Source organism: Dromiciops gliroides, chromosome 5, assembly GCF_019393635.1.
Source record: "Dromiciops gliroides isolate mDroGli1 chromosome 5, mDroGli1.pri, whole genome shotgun sequence".
NCBI lineage: Eukaryota > Metazoa > Chordata > Mammalia > Microbiotheria > Microbiotheriidae > Dromiciops > Dromiciops gliroides.
This window is the reverse complement of record NC_057865.1, coordinates 274,327,303-274,343,834: the sequence shown is the minus strand read 5'-3', so window position 1 is coordinate 274,343,834 and position 16,532 is coordinate 274,327,303. Positions and strand designations below refer to the sequence as shown.

The window sequence follows — 16,532 nt, the reverse complement described above, 5'->3', positions numbered from 1 at the left end:
AGCAACAAAGCTAGATCTTGAACTCAGGTATTCCTACCTTAAATTCCTTGCTCTCTCTTCCACCATGCAGCTGTAGTAATGTTCATTTAATGTCCCATGGTCCCATTCCATCCTTTCCTCTCTCCATCTGTCTTCCCCTCTCCTTAACAAGTATGAGAGAGCATCAGCTGACACTCTCAGGGAGGATTTCTCTTGAAGAAAAGTACAGAAAGTCCCTGCCCTTTCAAGCCAGGGGTAAAACCACAAGCCATCTCTCCTTGTGGGATCACTGAACCAAAAGAAATAACTAAACGTACAACTGAATTAACACAGAGAGTAACTAAGTCCTACGTCCTAAATGGTAGCCCTGATCACTGCAAGCTTGTGACAGTAATAAACTTCAAAGAGATCAAAGGCAGTTCTCTATACACTATCTTCTCTACCTGTACAGCACTGTGTCCTACCTATTTCAGATAAGTAAATAGTGTTTGCCTGGAACTTCACGATAGAGTGAATTTTAACATTAGGTACATCCGTCTTGGATCCAATCCAAATTCAGTGGAGTACCAAAGGACTTTGTTAAAATTGTTTCCAGGCATGGACCCTGGGGGGACAGAAGGAGAGTGCTCATTCTACAAGCCATAGATGCAAAAAGAGGTCTAGGGAATTGGCCAACGCCATACAACCAATGGGATCACCATCCCTTTAGGTCACATCCAATCCATTACCTTACTCTTCCATGGATTAAAAACATCGTATGAAATAAAAATTATATGTTCATAAGGATGATTTAAATAGAAATTGATCTTTCAATCAATCATCCTTTTAAATAGAAAGACTAAAAGTTAAGGATATAATTTAAGGAAGGTTGAATGGCTTAATAAATGAAATGCTAATTAGCCTTGGAATGAGAAAGAATTAGGCTTGAAACCCATTTTAGACTCTTTCATTGCATCATCAGCACCAAATGCCCAGCATATAGTAAGTGCTTAATAAACTCTCATCAATTAATTATATCACCCTGAATAAGTCTCTTAATCCCTCAGAGCTTCAATTTCCTGTCTATAGGATTATCATAGGGGATCAGAAGAGATAATACATCTCAGGTACTCTTCCAACTTTAAAGCATTATAAAAATGAGTAATTATTATTATTAACAATAATATTAATGAAATATATGTATTAAACACCTGCTTGGTGCTATGTACTACGCTTAACATACAGACTTCTTTCACTAAAGATACAGACTAGGGAAAACCAAAGAGCAGTTGGGTACTTCCAATGGAGTCCTCATAAATGGATTTGTAATTCTTCCCTCCCCAAGGCTCATCTTTATTATCTTCTCCTAAACCATAATGCAAGTGAAAACCCAAGCAATTAAAGGACTAATGCAGTTTAAAAGCAAACTAGTAGAGAAATGAGAATGTGGAAAGAATGAACTTCTTAAGAACTCATCAGATTTTTTTATTACATAAACCCAAGTCAATGGATCCAGTGGTTTGATGTTTTCTACATTTTATGCTCTCTTGTACCAGGATGAATCCAGGAAAGGGGAGGAACTGATCCATGTCCAAATATTTGTCTTGTCTTAAAGCTTCATTGGAATAAATTAACATATCTCTGCCTACACCTTCCAAGATTTGAATGAGGAATAAAAAAATAACATGGCAAGCCAGGGCTATTTTTCAACACATTACTATTTGAAGGGAATCATTTTGAATTTATCATCGCAATTCCAAAATACAAGAGGGTCCACCTTGTTCTTTTCAATACCAAGAATGTTAATCTTGTATGATTCCTTCAGATCTTGTGAAAAAGAAAAAAAAAAGATAAAGAGAATGGGCTTCTAACCATTCTCCAAGTATCTATTTCTGGCATAGACTAGCTTTCTGTAAACAATCTGTCTCTTTAGATTATTACTGTATTATATGTATAGCCTATGAGAAAAAGGTTTAGGAGACAGTGGAAAGAATTCTGGATTTGCAACCAGAGGACCTGGATTAAAATCCTAACTTTGTGATTACCCATGTAGTCGCTGATAATTTACTTAATAACTTCAATGGGTTTCAGCTTCCTCATTATCCCAGACAGAAAACAGGTTAAGAATTCCTGCTCAAAGACCACAGATTAGGGACTAGTCCACTTGCATTTGTGGAGGGAGTCTCCTGGGAATTTCCTAAAACTATCACAGGTTAGGAAGGCCCCCACACAAGTTATGTAAGCATTAAATCGGAAGAGTAACAAATAACTGATTTGAAAATATATTAGGGGAATTTTATGCCCTCTCCTAACATATCTGAAAACATAGATGAAATGATTTCATTTCTTTATAGTAAAAAAAAAATGTAATTAGAAGTTAGTCTAGAACCTGTCATATATCTAAATATTATAATTTGATTTATATTTATAATATAATTAATTATATTTTATACGTATTATGATTTTATTTATAATATATTTAATTTCTATTTATATGCATACCATATTTAATTTATAATATAAGCAGGATAAATTTAGACTTTAATAAGAAGATGAAATATTATATAAAATATAAAATTAGACTTTTATAAGGTTAGGCTTGAATTCAAACCCCTTTAAAAAAAAACAAGAACGGACAAAAATGAACCCTTATGAAAAGATGTTCCTCCATCCATGTGGGTTTCTCCTTATCAATGTCTTCCACTATGTTACCTGTAAATACATATATTCTAGTGGATGGTGTCTAAGAGTGGCAAAGTTTAGTAGTGATGATTCTGTCAACATTTATATTTGTAGTTTATAAGGAAGAAAATATTTGTGATTCATAGAGGGAAACTTGGAACATTCAGTACCCCAAAAGATAAAGTATTATCACAGTTATCACTCCAAGCAAACCTGGGTGGCAGATCTGTGGGCTGACAAGCTTAATGGAAGAGCCCGATAAGATCGGAACAAGTTTCTGTCTACTCTTGTGTGAACTTTTCCTGAGGACCAAAGTCTTGGCAGGCAGTTGGCCATTTGAGGGGCCCTCAACCACCATTGATTACTTAAGGATTCTAATACAGTACCTTTTTACATGCAGTTTTGATGATGGAAACATAAGAATGGGAGCTATTAAATATTAATATTTTTTCCTAATGGGTCTATCCAAGCCTCAAGGGAAATTGTCGCCTTGCTTCTCCCTCAGCATTCTCAAGACAATTTGCACTTTACTAATAACTAAATTTCACCTATTTTTAAAGTGTAAACTCCTGAGAGAGAAAAGGAACTGGGTATTTTCCAATTAAACTCTCCCCTAAGCCATTACAGAAAGGGAAGGGGAAAAAAGTGAAATGAATTTGAATGTACCATGAAGATTAAAATAAGATGAGTTCTTAACAGGGGTGACCAAAGCTTTCAGCCAGATAATCCACCTTCTATCGCATCCTTTATCATGGCCTTCTTCAATCACTCTAAGTAAGTCAAGGAGATGCCTTTCGGCTTTATGATTGGAGGAATAAACCTCGGTATAGCAACAGACATAAATAAATGCCTAATATCCCTTGTCCTAATAGCTGACTGGCTAGAAATAAATTGAAATCTGAAACCAAAGATAACAGGTATCTAAGAGAGGGTGCAAACAAACACAAGTGCCTTAGTTTAGCAAATGCTATTATCTTAGGAATTTTTTTTTCTTTCATCATTTCACAGAAAGAAATCCTACACAACCTTCTCTTGGTAACAGAAATATCAAAAATCACAAGATCGTAAATTTAGAGTTGTGAGAGACAAAAGGGGCCAATTAGTCTGACACCATTATTTTACAGATTAAGAAACTGAGGACAAAGGAAGTTAAGTGACCTGCCCAAGGTCATACAAGTAGTAAAGATCAAAGTCGGAATACAGACTCAGGCCCTGTGACTAGAAGTTCATCATTCTTTCCAGTGATTGAGATTGTTGGGCAATGTTTTGTCCTTGGTCACCTGGACAAAGGTTCCATAGGCCATTGGAAAGTTAAATGATATGCCTTGGATCATAGAGCTGCTATGTGGGAGGAGGAGGAGAAGGAAGAGGAGGATTAGGAGGATGACTTGAACCCAGGTTTTCCTAATTCTAAGGTTGACTAGTATAAAACAGGATGATTTGGGAGAAAAAATCAGGGTTCTTGTGATAACTTCATTCATTTAGGTATGGGTCTGAAACAATGAAACTAAAAGAAAAAGTGGGAAACAAAATAGATAGGAGACTTCAGCAAGGAGATAGAAACAAACTGGAAGAGGGAATTTTGTTATTAACAAAATCAATATTGCAAGACAGACACAGTGATAGAACATGGGAATTCTTCTTAGGGATTGGGTTGTAGAAATATTTGGGGCCATTTTTATTTAGTACTTATAAAGGATTCAAAATGAGATACTTCCCTCACCTGCTCCTTTGATGCCTCATTATAATATGGTCTTGATCACTGAGTTTAAAACAGCAACAACAAAAACCCAGCTATGTCAATAGGAGCAGCTAGATGGTGCAGTGGATAGAGTACTGAGCCTGGAGTCAGGAAGACTTGAGTTCAAATTTGGCCTCAGACACTTGCTAGCTGTCTGACCCTGGGCAAGTCACTTAACCCTGTTTGCCTCAGTTGCCTCATATGTAAAATGAGCTGGAGAAGGAAATGGCAAACCACTCCAGTCTCTTTGCCAAGAAAACCCCAAATAGGGTCATACAGAGTTAGACACGAGTGAAAAGCAACTGAACCAATAACAAATTCCCCTGGAACAAGAAGTATATATTAGAAAAACTCCTCAAACAGGGTTTTATTTTAGTCTCCCACTGACTTCAAAGAAAGCTCAACACTCACATGACCAGGAAGTTAAGATTTTGCCCAATAGAGTTTCCTATTAGGAACCCATCATGTAGAGAATATGACTCTGTGTTCTCTATCACTCAAGGCCCATTGAACTTGGAACTTAATGTTAAAGGCTATTTTTGTCAAGTTACAGTCTCTGCTACTATTATTCAGGAGCCCTTGGGGAAGCCTCTCAATCTCATTCTCGATTCTTATCTATAGAATGGGGGTGAGGGGAAGGGAAGAGAGGGTTCATAAGGTCCCACCTAGCTCTAAATCTTATTACCTCATGATCCAAGAATAGTTTTCAAGTTTGCCCTTTTCTCTATTCTTTGTTCAGTCATGCCCAACTTTTTGTGACCCCATTTGGTGTTTTTGGGTAGAGATACTGGAATGGTTTTCCATTTCCTTCTTCAGTTGATTTTACAGACAAAGAAATTGAGGCAAACAGAGTTAAGTGACTTCTTGCCCAAGGCAAGTAACACAGCTAGTAAATGTCTGTGGCTGGCTTTGGGGCTCTATCCACTGCATCATCTAGCTGCCCTTTTCTCCACAAGCCACTAAGTGAAATACCAAAATGCCTTTTAAAAGTGTGTTTTTGAAGACTAACAAACAGGTATCTCTGTGAACAATGGCCACTTAAGCGTGAAGTTTTTATCCATCATAGGCATGATACCCTAAGACTTGCACCTTCCTTAATGGAAATACAACAGACAGATGGAAGGGAATTGAACAGGAGGGAGGTAGAAGAATTAGCATTCTCCCCATTTTATAGATGAGGAATTTGAGGTTCTAGTGACTTATTCATGACTGCATCAGCCAGTCGATGTCACGGCTGGATTCAAATCATGTGTTTCTGACTTAAAGTCAGTAGTTTTTATGACTTGGTGGGTTCATTTTCTCTTTTCTCTGCTAAGCCAAAACCCAGCATTACACACATTGTTACTTGAGGGATTCTGCTAGCCACCATTTCCTCATTTTCTCCTTCATTAGGAAGGATGATGAAAATCTCCTTAGATAAAAATTCAAATTCAACCATTAAATTCTCTTGTTCCAGAGAATCCTTATCTTCCTTCAGGACTAAATTCATCCCTCCGCAATCCAACTCCCCGGCCCCTTTCAAATTACCTGTTATGTACTGACATTTGCACATGAGATCCCTTTCCTTAGGGACTTCCTGAGCATGCTGTATCCTTCCCCAGTAGAATGCAAATTCCTAAGGGCAGGGGTGGTTTCATTTTGTTATCTACAGAAAAGTACCTTAAACATAGTCAGCACTTATCAAACCCTTATTCAATTGATTTGAATTGAATTTGTATCCCTAGCACTTAGCACAGTGCCTTACTTTTAGGAAAGGATCTTGGAGCTCAACCCCCTCATTTATGCAAAGAGATGATATGGTCAGAGAATCAAAGCTGGAAGCTACCTTGGGGACCCTGCAATCCAATCCTACTCATTTTACAGATGAGGAAATCAAGTGGAGGGCTTTGGGCTAAGACTGGCCTCTTAGCTTTGCTCCTGCTATCTTCCTACCTGGAGAACCTTCCCTTCCCCTATAAAGTCCATCTTATGTCTTACCTCTTTGATGAAGTCTTCTGTCTACTTCAGCTTCCTTGGATTTCCCCCTTCCTATATAAATTACTTTTTAATTGTATCTTCAGATTTTTCTCCAACTATTTCACCTGTGTTATATGCTGTTCTCTCTTCAGCTAGATTGGAAGATTCTTGAGAGCAGAACCCACATCTTACATGTCTTTGCTATCTTCCACAGTGTCTAAGACAATACTAGGCATAAAATTCTTCAAAGATCTGCCAATCCATGGGTATGAGTAACTGAACAGAATGATGGGTTTAAAATTAGAAAAGATGACCTTGGAGATCACTGGGTACAACTCTCTGATTTACAGATGAAGAAACTGAGGCTCACGGCAAGGACATGACTTGCCCATGGTTGTGTAAGTAGTAAATAACAGAGGTAGGATTTAAACCCAGTCCAACAATAACTCTGTACCTCAATGCCTCTGCCTGCTCAGACTGAAGCCCCTTTGACCTTAGTAGGGCAGTCCAAAAATAAATGAATACTCTGTAGCTACATGTGATATTGCCACACTCAACAGTTAGCTAAGCTGGTTACTGGAGAAGAGACACACAGGGTATCTCTAGGGAGTTAATATGACGTACAAGACAGAGCAGTAGACTTTGAATCAGGAAGCCTGGGTTTTAATTTCATATTCAATGCTTCGTGGCTACCATGCCATGTTAATTGAAGTCAGTTTCCTCATCTATAAAATGGGGGCAATAATATTTATAATGCTGTGAATAGAGTACATCATAAACCATCAATACTATAGAAATGTGGCCTCTTATTACTGTTATTACTAGCAGTAGTTGTTGTTGGTATTGTAATATCATAGGAGCATGGATTTAGAACCAGAAGAAACCTTAGAAATCCATAGAGTCCAAGCCCCTCATTTTGCAAATAACAAAACTAAAACTCTTCTGCTCTAGTTGTTTCTGACTCTTCGTGACTCTATTTGAGTTTTCTTGGCAGAGATACCAGAGTGGTTTACCCCTTCCTTCTCCAGCTCATTTTACAGATGAGGAAACTGAGGCAAACAGGGTGAAGTGACTTGCCCAGGGTCACAAAGCTTGAAACTGGATTTGAATTCATGAAGTGGATTCCAAGCCCAGTGCTTGATCCAGTGCACCACCTCAATGCCCAAAACTAATGATTTTCTCAGGGTTATGCAGTCAGGTGGTATCTGAGATGGGATTAGTTTTAATGATGGCTTTTTTTTTTTTTAATCATTGATATAGTTGTTACTTTCACCATTAGAATGTAAATTCTGTGAGGACAGGAGTTGTCCCCACAGTATATCCAGAACCTAGCAGAGAATCTGATACTTAGAAAGCGCTCAATAAATGCCTTTTGATTAACTGACTGTTATTATTATTGCTATGATAACTGTTGTTGTTCAACCTGAACCTGATGAAAAATAATCTGTTCTTTCTCCTTTTGTTTTAACAACTTAAATGAAGCAATTTAACATTGGTCCCTTTCCCACTGTTGTCTAAACCACTCTCTGGCAGCATTTCTAAGGTGTTAAATTATCCTTATGGTCCAAAGGGATAATTCCCATGATAAGGTTTTAAAAATATGATAATGTAAATGTAGGACCCTTTTAAAGCTTGAAACAGCACAAAGACTTTTGGGACACCCAATACACACACATATGTATACAGAAAAAAAATAAAAAGAACAGGTAAAAAGAAATGAAAACAAAGTAGTGTCAAATTTGTTTTTATGAAGCAAAACAAAGGTTCACTTTCAAAAGTTTGGTGCCTATGCCTTTGTATTCCTTTCTTGGGAAAATAAATGAAAGGCATGGAGTCATCTCTCCATAACCATTTATAAATACAAACTCATTGCAGAGTTGGGCTCAAATCGACTGTCTCTACTCAGAGGAGGCCATGTCTTTGTGGAATATTAGATAAAGAGTAAGTCAGGGGGTTCGTGCATTGGAAATGATGGCAGCTGAGGAAACAGTGACTGGGCTTCATTCCCTTTTGAGGATACACACTCTTTTTTTCCTGCTGAAATTCAGTGTCCTGTCCACCTGCTCCCTCCCAATCCAATAAAATGAGCAATGCTGGTCGTCTGGTTAATTTATCTACATAATAAAATAAACAACCAGGAAGATTATGCTCCAAGGTAAGATGACACCCGTGGTTTATTCCCCCGGAGGCCTGAACTTGAGATGATCTGGGAGGCTTTTGTCATCTTTTTTCCAACACATCTGTACTCAAGCTGATGACTGATTTAAATTATGTCTCAGGAGAGGGGTTTAGTTCTTTTTAAACTAGTCTATTGTGGGATTTTTGTGATTAGCCTGGGCTCATCTCCTAGCTTTTCAATGCCTTAATTTTCTCCCTTAAAATACATACTACTAATTAATCTTTCCAGATGGACCACAGTTGGGATGCTCAGTTGGTACCCATGTCATGACAAGAGATCTAACGGAAGACTGCCAGGATGTCATGTGGCCCTCCTTCCCTAGAAGAGGATTTGCCGAAGGACATGGAAAAGAATCCCACTGAGTCCCAGAAGGTCCGTATGAGTTGTAATCTGCACCATCAGAGGAACACAGTATCAGAGGTCCTCCGAATCACCTCCGTGTCCTGGGTGAGCCTCGTGAAAATGTCGATTGGTCAATAAAGGAGCCTGTCAAATATCAGAACCATTTTTAGGAGGGGGTTTATTTTAAATCCTAAGAACAATTTTGGTGTCAGAATCATTCACTTGATTACAATCTAATGGGAAAAATGGAATGACATTCCATTAGGTTATAGAGGAAGCAAAATTAGGGAGGAAACTTTCCCCTGGCCATGTGTGTCAAAGCAGAGAGTAAAACACCCTTCATTTCCCACAAGATGGTGGCTTCTCCACACAGGTCTTAGTCCACATCAGGTTCCTTGTCAGAGAAGGTCAAAGAATTAGACATAACTATGATGCTTCCCTTCGTGACACCTAATGGGGAGGTTAGACCTTATAACAGACTTGAGGGTATGTGGTACCCTATATATATATATATATATATATATATACACACACACACACATATGTATATGTGTGTTTGCATGTGTGTGTATAGGGGAAGGAAACCCTGATTTTAAAACTCCACTGCCTTGTGGCTATACCCACATATGGGAAAGGCTTTGGGAGTTAACCCCAAGGAAAAATCAGGAGTTGGAGTCCCTTAGGCAGTTGGATGTTGGACATCACATCCCTCTGGCAACTCCTGCGGCGGCACTGGTGCCAAACTGTATTGGCTCGGCCTCTCCTTTGGATCCATCAATGTCGCAGAGACGGAAAACCTCCTGCATGGGCAACAGCTTGTTTTCCATATTGATCCGTCCAGGTCAGCGCCCTGGAGAGGACACTCCAGCTACTCCTCATGGGGTAGATACAACACAGGATGTGGCAGTTACCGATTATAAGTCACTCAGGAGCTGCGGCTCCCGTATCAGACTGCACAGCCACACTGTGGCCTGTGGCTCTTCAAGGCGCTGATCCATGGTCGTCCGCGACTGGTGGAGGCCTACTACATATATACATAGACATACACACACAGACATATATATGTGTACATCTATACATGTAATTTTAAAAACCCAATAGCTGATTTTCAAGTATCTGTACCAACAGAAGGAGACAATTACAGAGATCACCTAAGATTTGTGATTCATTCCTGAGCTATTCAACATGAGATCCAATATTTTCCTGTATATTTGGAATTCTACAATGGTTGGAGCACCTCAAAAAAGTGTTGAGACCAAGTAATAGACTAAGAAGGCCTGGGTTCAAATCATGCCTCCAACCCCTTACTACCTGCATGATCACAGGCTAGTCCTTTTTCTCCCTGAATTTCAATTTCTTTGTTGTTATTGCTGTTGCTTTAAAGAAAAAGAGAAGACAGAAAGTGAAAGGAAAAGTAGAAGGAAGGAAGGAAGGAAGGAAGGAAGGAAGGAAGGAAGGAAGGAAGGAAGGAAGGAAGGAAGGAAGGAAGGAAGGAAGGAAGGAAGGAAGGAAGGAAGGAAGGAAGGAAGGAAGGAAGGAAGGAAGGAAGGAAGGAAGGAAGGAAGGAAGGAAGGAAGGAAGAGAGGGTGGGAGGGAAGGAGAGAGGGAGGGGACCTTGATTTCTTTATATAGCTTTTTTGCAGTTCCTTCCGGCTCTACATCTATTATTCCATGGTAGAGAACACCAGCTAGAATTTATGAAATCTATCTGGGATGGTCCATAAAATAGAGAGCCCCAAATAATAGAGTTGATGGCCATTTGTCTCTAGTAAATGGTCAGTTACTGAGTTGAGGGCACAGTCCTCAGTCTTTGCTCTGGTCCCTGGCCTCCTTCTCCCTGCATAACTTCCAAATGCTAGACCTTGGACCATAGATCTGAAGAACAGTGAAGTGCTTTTCCTTGCCACACCTGCTGTGAGTGAAATGGGCTGGGTTTTAGAAATGTTAGGTAGCTTAACTCTCAGTTGGGGGCAATGAAAAAATGGCACTGAGCTGCCCTGATGCTCCAAGCCTGCTTTTTAGCTGTTGACTGGAACACAATAGAAAAGCAAGAAAAATTCAGAGGAGGGGAGATTCAGACAGAAGAAAAAAAATCCAAATGGAAGAAAAGCAAACAAAGAAAACCATAATGAGTCAACACCATTTGTGTCCTCCCTTTCCCGTATTTGTACTGGGAGAATTATTATCACATATTTACATGGCACAGTTCTTCCTGAGGGATTCAAGGCATTTTAGTAACTATAAATTATCTTATTGGTATTAACTTCTTACAACTTTCCTTGTAAATGGCAAAGCAAAAACAAATGCTTAACCAAGAGTTAATGTTCTTAATGTTCAATTGTTTTTTCCATCGTATCTGACTTTTTGTGACCCCTTTTTGAAGTTTTTTTTTCTTTTTGGCAGAGATACTGGAATGGTTTGTCTTTTTCTTCTCCAGCTCATTTTACAGATGGATTTCTTCTCCCTCATTTTACTGAGGGAAATAGAGGTTAAGTGACTTGTCCCGAGCTACGTAGCTAGTCAGTGTCAGAGGCTGGATTTGAACTCAGGTTTTCCTGACTCCTGGTGTGGTGCACTCTATCCACTGCACTCTTTTAACCAAAGATAAGGCGCCACACCATCATAATAGGATTCATTAAGAATGGTCACATTAGGAAAATGAAAATTGCAGCATCATTAGAAGCCATGTGTGAATATTAGCACAGTGCCTGGCACATAGTGGGCACTTTTAAAATCTGTTTTGATTGAAGGATTGACTGAATATGAGAATTAAATGGATAACTTTTGTATGCTGAATTGTGGGAGGCAGTGTCGGGTAGAGGAATAAATGATGGTAATGGAGCCAGGAATCTGGGGTTGGAATCCCACCTCAGGCCCTAACTCTGTGACTACAGATAGCTATATCACCCATCTTCCTAGATACTCAGTTTACTCTCCTGTAAGATGGGGAAAATGCTTTGCAAAGTTTAAAGTACTAAATAAAATGACAGGTTTGGATATTTCCCAAATGGTGGAAAAGGAAGACATCCCTAAATGGCTCTTATTGTTGTAAATTTCCAGAGCGTCCATCAGGAAGCCCTGGTCCTTTACTGCTTGGTTTCCTCCCCACTCAAATATTGGTTAAACAATGGGGCTTGTGATTTCCCATGTGGATACTCATCCATCCTTAAAAGGATCCTATGAGAAATTGGAGGTGTGTGGTGGACAGCAGGGTTTAGGGGTCAGGACCTATGATTTCATTAACACAGGGAGTGAGGAAAAACCTCTACCTGTGCTGATCAATACCTTAAAACCTGGGGCAGCTAGGTGGCGCAGTGGATAAAGCACCAGCCCTGGATTCAGGAGGACCTGAGTTCAAATCTGCCCTCAGACACTTAACACTCACTAGCTGTGTGACCCTGGGCAAGTCACTTAAACCCCAATTGCCTTACCAAAAAAAAAAAAAAAAAAACAATACCTTAAAACCTTTGGGAGCTGTCTGAGGCACAGAGAAATCAAGGGACTTCCCCAGGGCCACACTGCCAGGGCCAGGGTGAAGCCAGGTTTGCTGAACCTGAGGTTGGCTCTGTCGACTATAGTGTACTACCTCTCCCTAGAAGACGCATTCTTGAGCTAGATGAGACCTCAGAGACCATCTGGGACAACATGCTTATTTTACAAATTAGGAAACTGAGGTCCTGGGAGCTTACTTGATTGGCTAAAGGTCATACAACTAGGATCCTAGAATTAGAGCTGGAAAGAGTCTTAACATTCACCTAATCCAAGCCTTCACCAAAAAAGTAAAAAGAAAAAAAATTAATGTGAAACTAAATCCTCTTTCTATTATTCAATACTTGGAGACTATGAATTGTGCCACTCTCTGCTCTGAACCACTGGTGGTGGGTAGAATCATTCATTAAGCACCACTGTGCTAGGTAAGAGTTGTTCACATATTATCTCATTTTTTCCTCACAACAATCCTTTGAGGTAGATGCTTGTATGATCCTCATTCTACAGTAGAGGAAACTGAGAGAGGCAGAAGTTAAGTGACTTGCCCAGGGTCACAGAGATAGTATGTGGTTGAGGCTGGATTTGAACTCAGATCTTCCTGAATCCAGGCCCAATGCTCTAACCACTGCACAACCTATCTTCTTGGGAAGACCTCCATCAAAAGCTCTCCTTCAAGAAATAGGGGAGAGATATGAAAAAATGCTCTAAATCTCTAATGATTAGAGAGATGCAAATTAAAACAACTCTGAGGTACCACCTGACACCTATCAGATTGGCTAAAATGACAAAAAAGGAAGATAATAAATGTTGGAGAGGCTGTGGGAAAATTGGAACACTAATGCATTGTTGGTGGAGCTGTGAGCTGATCCAACCATTCTGGAGAGCAATTTGGAATTATGCCCAAAGGGTGATAAAGCTGTGCATACCCTCTGACCCAGCAATTCCACTTTTAGGTCTTTTGCCCAAAGAAATCATGGAAGGGGGAAAGGGACCCACATGTACAAAAATATTTATAGCTGCTCTTTACGTGGTAGCAAGGAATTGGAAGTTGAGGGGGTGCCCATCAATTGGGGAATGGCTGGACAAGTTGTGGTATATGAATACAATGGAATACTATTGTGCTGTAAGAAATGATGAGCAGGAAGAGTTCAGAGAAACCTGGAGGGTCTTACGTGAGCTGATGATGAGTGAGATGAGCAGAACCAGAAGAACATTGTACACAGTATCATCAACATTGAGTGTTGACTTACTGTGATGGACTATATTCTTCTCACCAATGCAATGGTACAGAAGAGTTCCAGGGAACTCATGATAGAAGAGGATCTCCAAATCCAAGGAAAAAAAAAGAAAGAAAGAACTGTGGAGTATAGATGCTTATTGAACCATATTATTTCTTTTGTTTTGGGTGCTGTTGTTTTTTTTTTCTTTCTATTTTGAGGTTTTGCATCACTGCTCTGATTCTTTCTCTTGTAATAGGATTAATGCAGAAATAGGATTAATGTTATTATGTGTATATATATGTGTGTGTATATATATATATATGTATATGTATAGAGATATAGAGATATAACCTATATCAGATTACCTGCTGTCTAGGGGAGGGGGGAGGGAGGGGTGGGAGGGAGAAAAATCTGAAATTGTAAAGCATGTATAAACAAAAGTTGAGAACTATCTTTACATGTAATGGAAAAAATAAAATACCTCATACATTAAAAAAAAAAAAAGAAATAGGGGAGAGGAGGAAAGGGAATAGGATGTAGAATGTGTTGTGTTCCCAAAATTCTTGCCTTCATAGGATTAAATGTTTCACGTTGAAAGTAATTTTAAAGTCACTGAAACCAAACCTTCTATTTCATAGGTGAGGAAAATGAGGCTCAGAGAGTGGTTTGGTGGTCAGCATTGGAGACAGAATTTGAACTCAGATCTTCCTGACTCTAGTGCTATATTTCCCACATTTTGCTGCCTCAAGGCATCCCCCTTAACTCATACTTTTTAAATGTTTTAATGTGGTATTTTTTCATATCGCTATCACTTGCAAGTGACTCCCCAACATATATGATTCTACCTTGCAACAAAGCTAAATGGCTAAGTCAAAGAAAGCAAAGTATTGGCCACAATGCATGCCTCATTCTGCACTCACAGTCCACCATCTTTCTGTAACAACAACGGAGACATGTTTCCCCGCTAGTCATTTGAAGGCTCATTTGCTCTTGGCATTGATCGGAGTTGAGGGGGAGAGGGAAGTGATATTTGAACCCAAGGTCTCTAACTCTAAGTGTAGTCCTCTTGACACTTTTATTTGATCTGCTTTTAATGACAGGGCTAGCCAAAACATTCTAAACAACCTTTCCCTTAGTAAAGATTTGATCATTGGGATAGAGGCAATGGAATAATTAGAATATTTTTTAGGCTTAGACTGAGTTGCCAAAAGAATCTGGTTTTCTAGCAGTCTGATATTTTAGTACAGAGAAAGAAGGCAGCTGATAAAGAATGACTCAGTATCTAACTATAAAATGAGAGAGAGAGAGAGAGAGAGAGAGAGAGAGAGAGAGAGAGAGAGAGAAAGAATATTAAGGTATTTCTGTGCTTTACAAAAACTTTTTTATGCTTATTATACTCTAATACATCCTAATAAAACCAGTGTTCCTATTTTCCTTATAATTGACCTCCTGCCCCTGGGCATTACACTGGAACACCCACCATATTCAACTCATGCTAAGAATGTGTAGATTCAGCAAGCTTTTGCTGGTACATTTTTTTTTTTTACATTTAGGCCTGGCCTATTTGATTCTCTGGACTAAACAAAGTGATTTTAGATAAGAAAATTACAATTCAGAGGTTAAGTGACTTGTCTAGGATCTCCTGAATAGTAAGTGTTTAAGTTAACACTGAACCAACACAATGACCAATCTGCCACTCCATTCCATGCTGTGTAGAGACAACCACAAGATCTGGCTATCTGTTTACATCCCCAATCCCCATGGAACAGTGAAACTCTACCGGGGTACTCTTACTGTTGAGGACAGAAGAACAGGATGTGTGGGATGCGTGCCTAATTTCTGATACTGCAAACACTGTTGTTTTTCTTTAAAAAACTCATGACCCCCATCTCTTATTTTTAAAACAAAACCAGAAAATGACATTATAAAACAAATCACATTGTCATATATCTTCCCCCCCCTTTCTGTGGGTAGCCAAATCAAGATAAAAAACTCTTACCTTATAGAGAAGGGAAACAGCTACAGAGAGTGTAATAGGGGGAGTGATGTCAAAAGTGCCCTTTAGCTGACTTCACACATGATCTACATGTGCCTGAGGAACTCTCTCTCTTCCTCTCTCCAGGCCCGATGAAAAACTAAATAAAATTATGACATATTTAATGTTTATATATGTATATGTATTAAAAACTAAATAAAATTGGGACATATAAATATATATGAAAAGCTAAATAAAATTATGACAACCAATGTATATATAGACACCATGTATATACATGCACATATGTGCATATATGTATGTGTATGTGCATGTATGTATATATTTACAGACATATTCGAATATACATATATATGTACACAGGAGAGAGAGATACAGAGTGAGAGAAGCAGATAGATATGTATTTACTTAACTTTGAGGGGAAAAACTGCCATCAAACTCTAAACAACAACCACACACAAAAAAAAGAACCCAAAATCCACAACACCTCCCCCAAACAAACAAACAAACAAAATTCTCTTGGAATTTAGACAAGAATGTTGAGTGCTTGGAAAGGTAAGCAGAATTGTTGGGACAAGTCTTCTTTCCGAAAGAGAAAATGTTATAGTACAACAAAAAGATCTTTAGTCTCCAAAATTCTTAAGGATATTTGGATATTACCCCCCCCACCCCAGCCTCCTTTCCATCAGGTTTCAAACCATTATAAATTTCTCATTTAATATATAAACTTTGCATAAGGAAAGCATGGGAACTATTATAAAAATACTGGCCAACAATATGTACTGGTATGTCTGGAAACTAGCTCAGGAAATTAAGAGGTAAATATCCATAAAAGAAGCCTCTCAGAAAAAAGAAATCAATATGCTGAATTTTTGAATGCCTATTCCCACTCAGTATTTGAAAACTGAGAGCCCAGATCTCTAACTCAAAAGCCCCAAAGCCAAGCTTTGAATTCAATCTGCTTTCCAT

General features: G+C 38.9%; 1 long non-coding RNA gene across 1 annotated transcript in view; it reads right to left on the bottom strand.

Moving 5' to 3' along the window:
* The window catches only part of LOC122729128, a 132,201-nt gene that overhangs the window by 71,661 nt on the left and 44,008 nt on the right, over positions 1-16,532 (bottom strand). Inside the window, exon 4 of the long non-coding RNA XR_006353309.1 lies at positions 15,567-15,702. This is a non-coding gene — a long non-coding RNA (uncharacterized LOC122729128). The remainder of the gene's footprint in view (positions 1-15,566; positions 15,703-16,532) is intronic.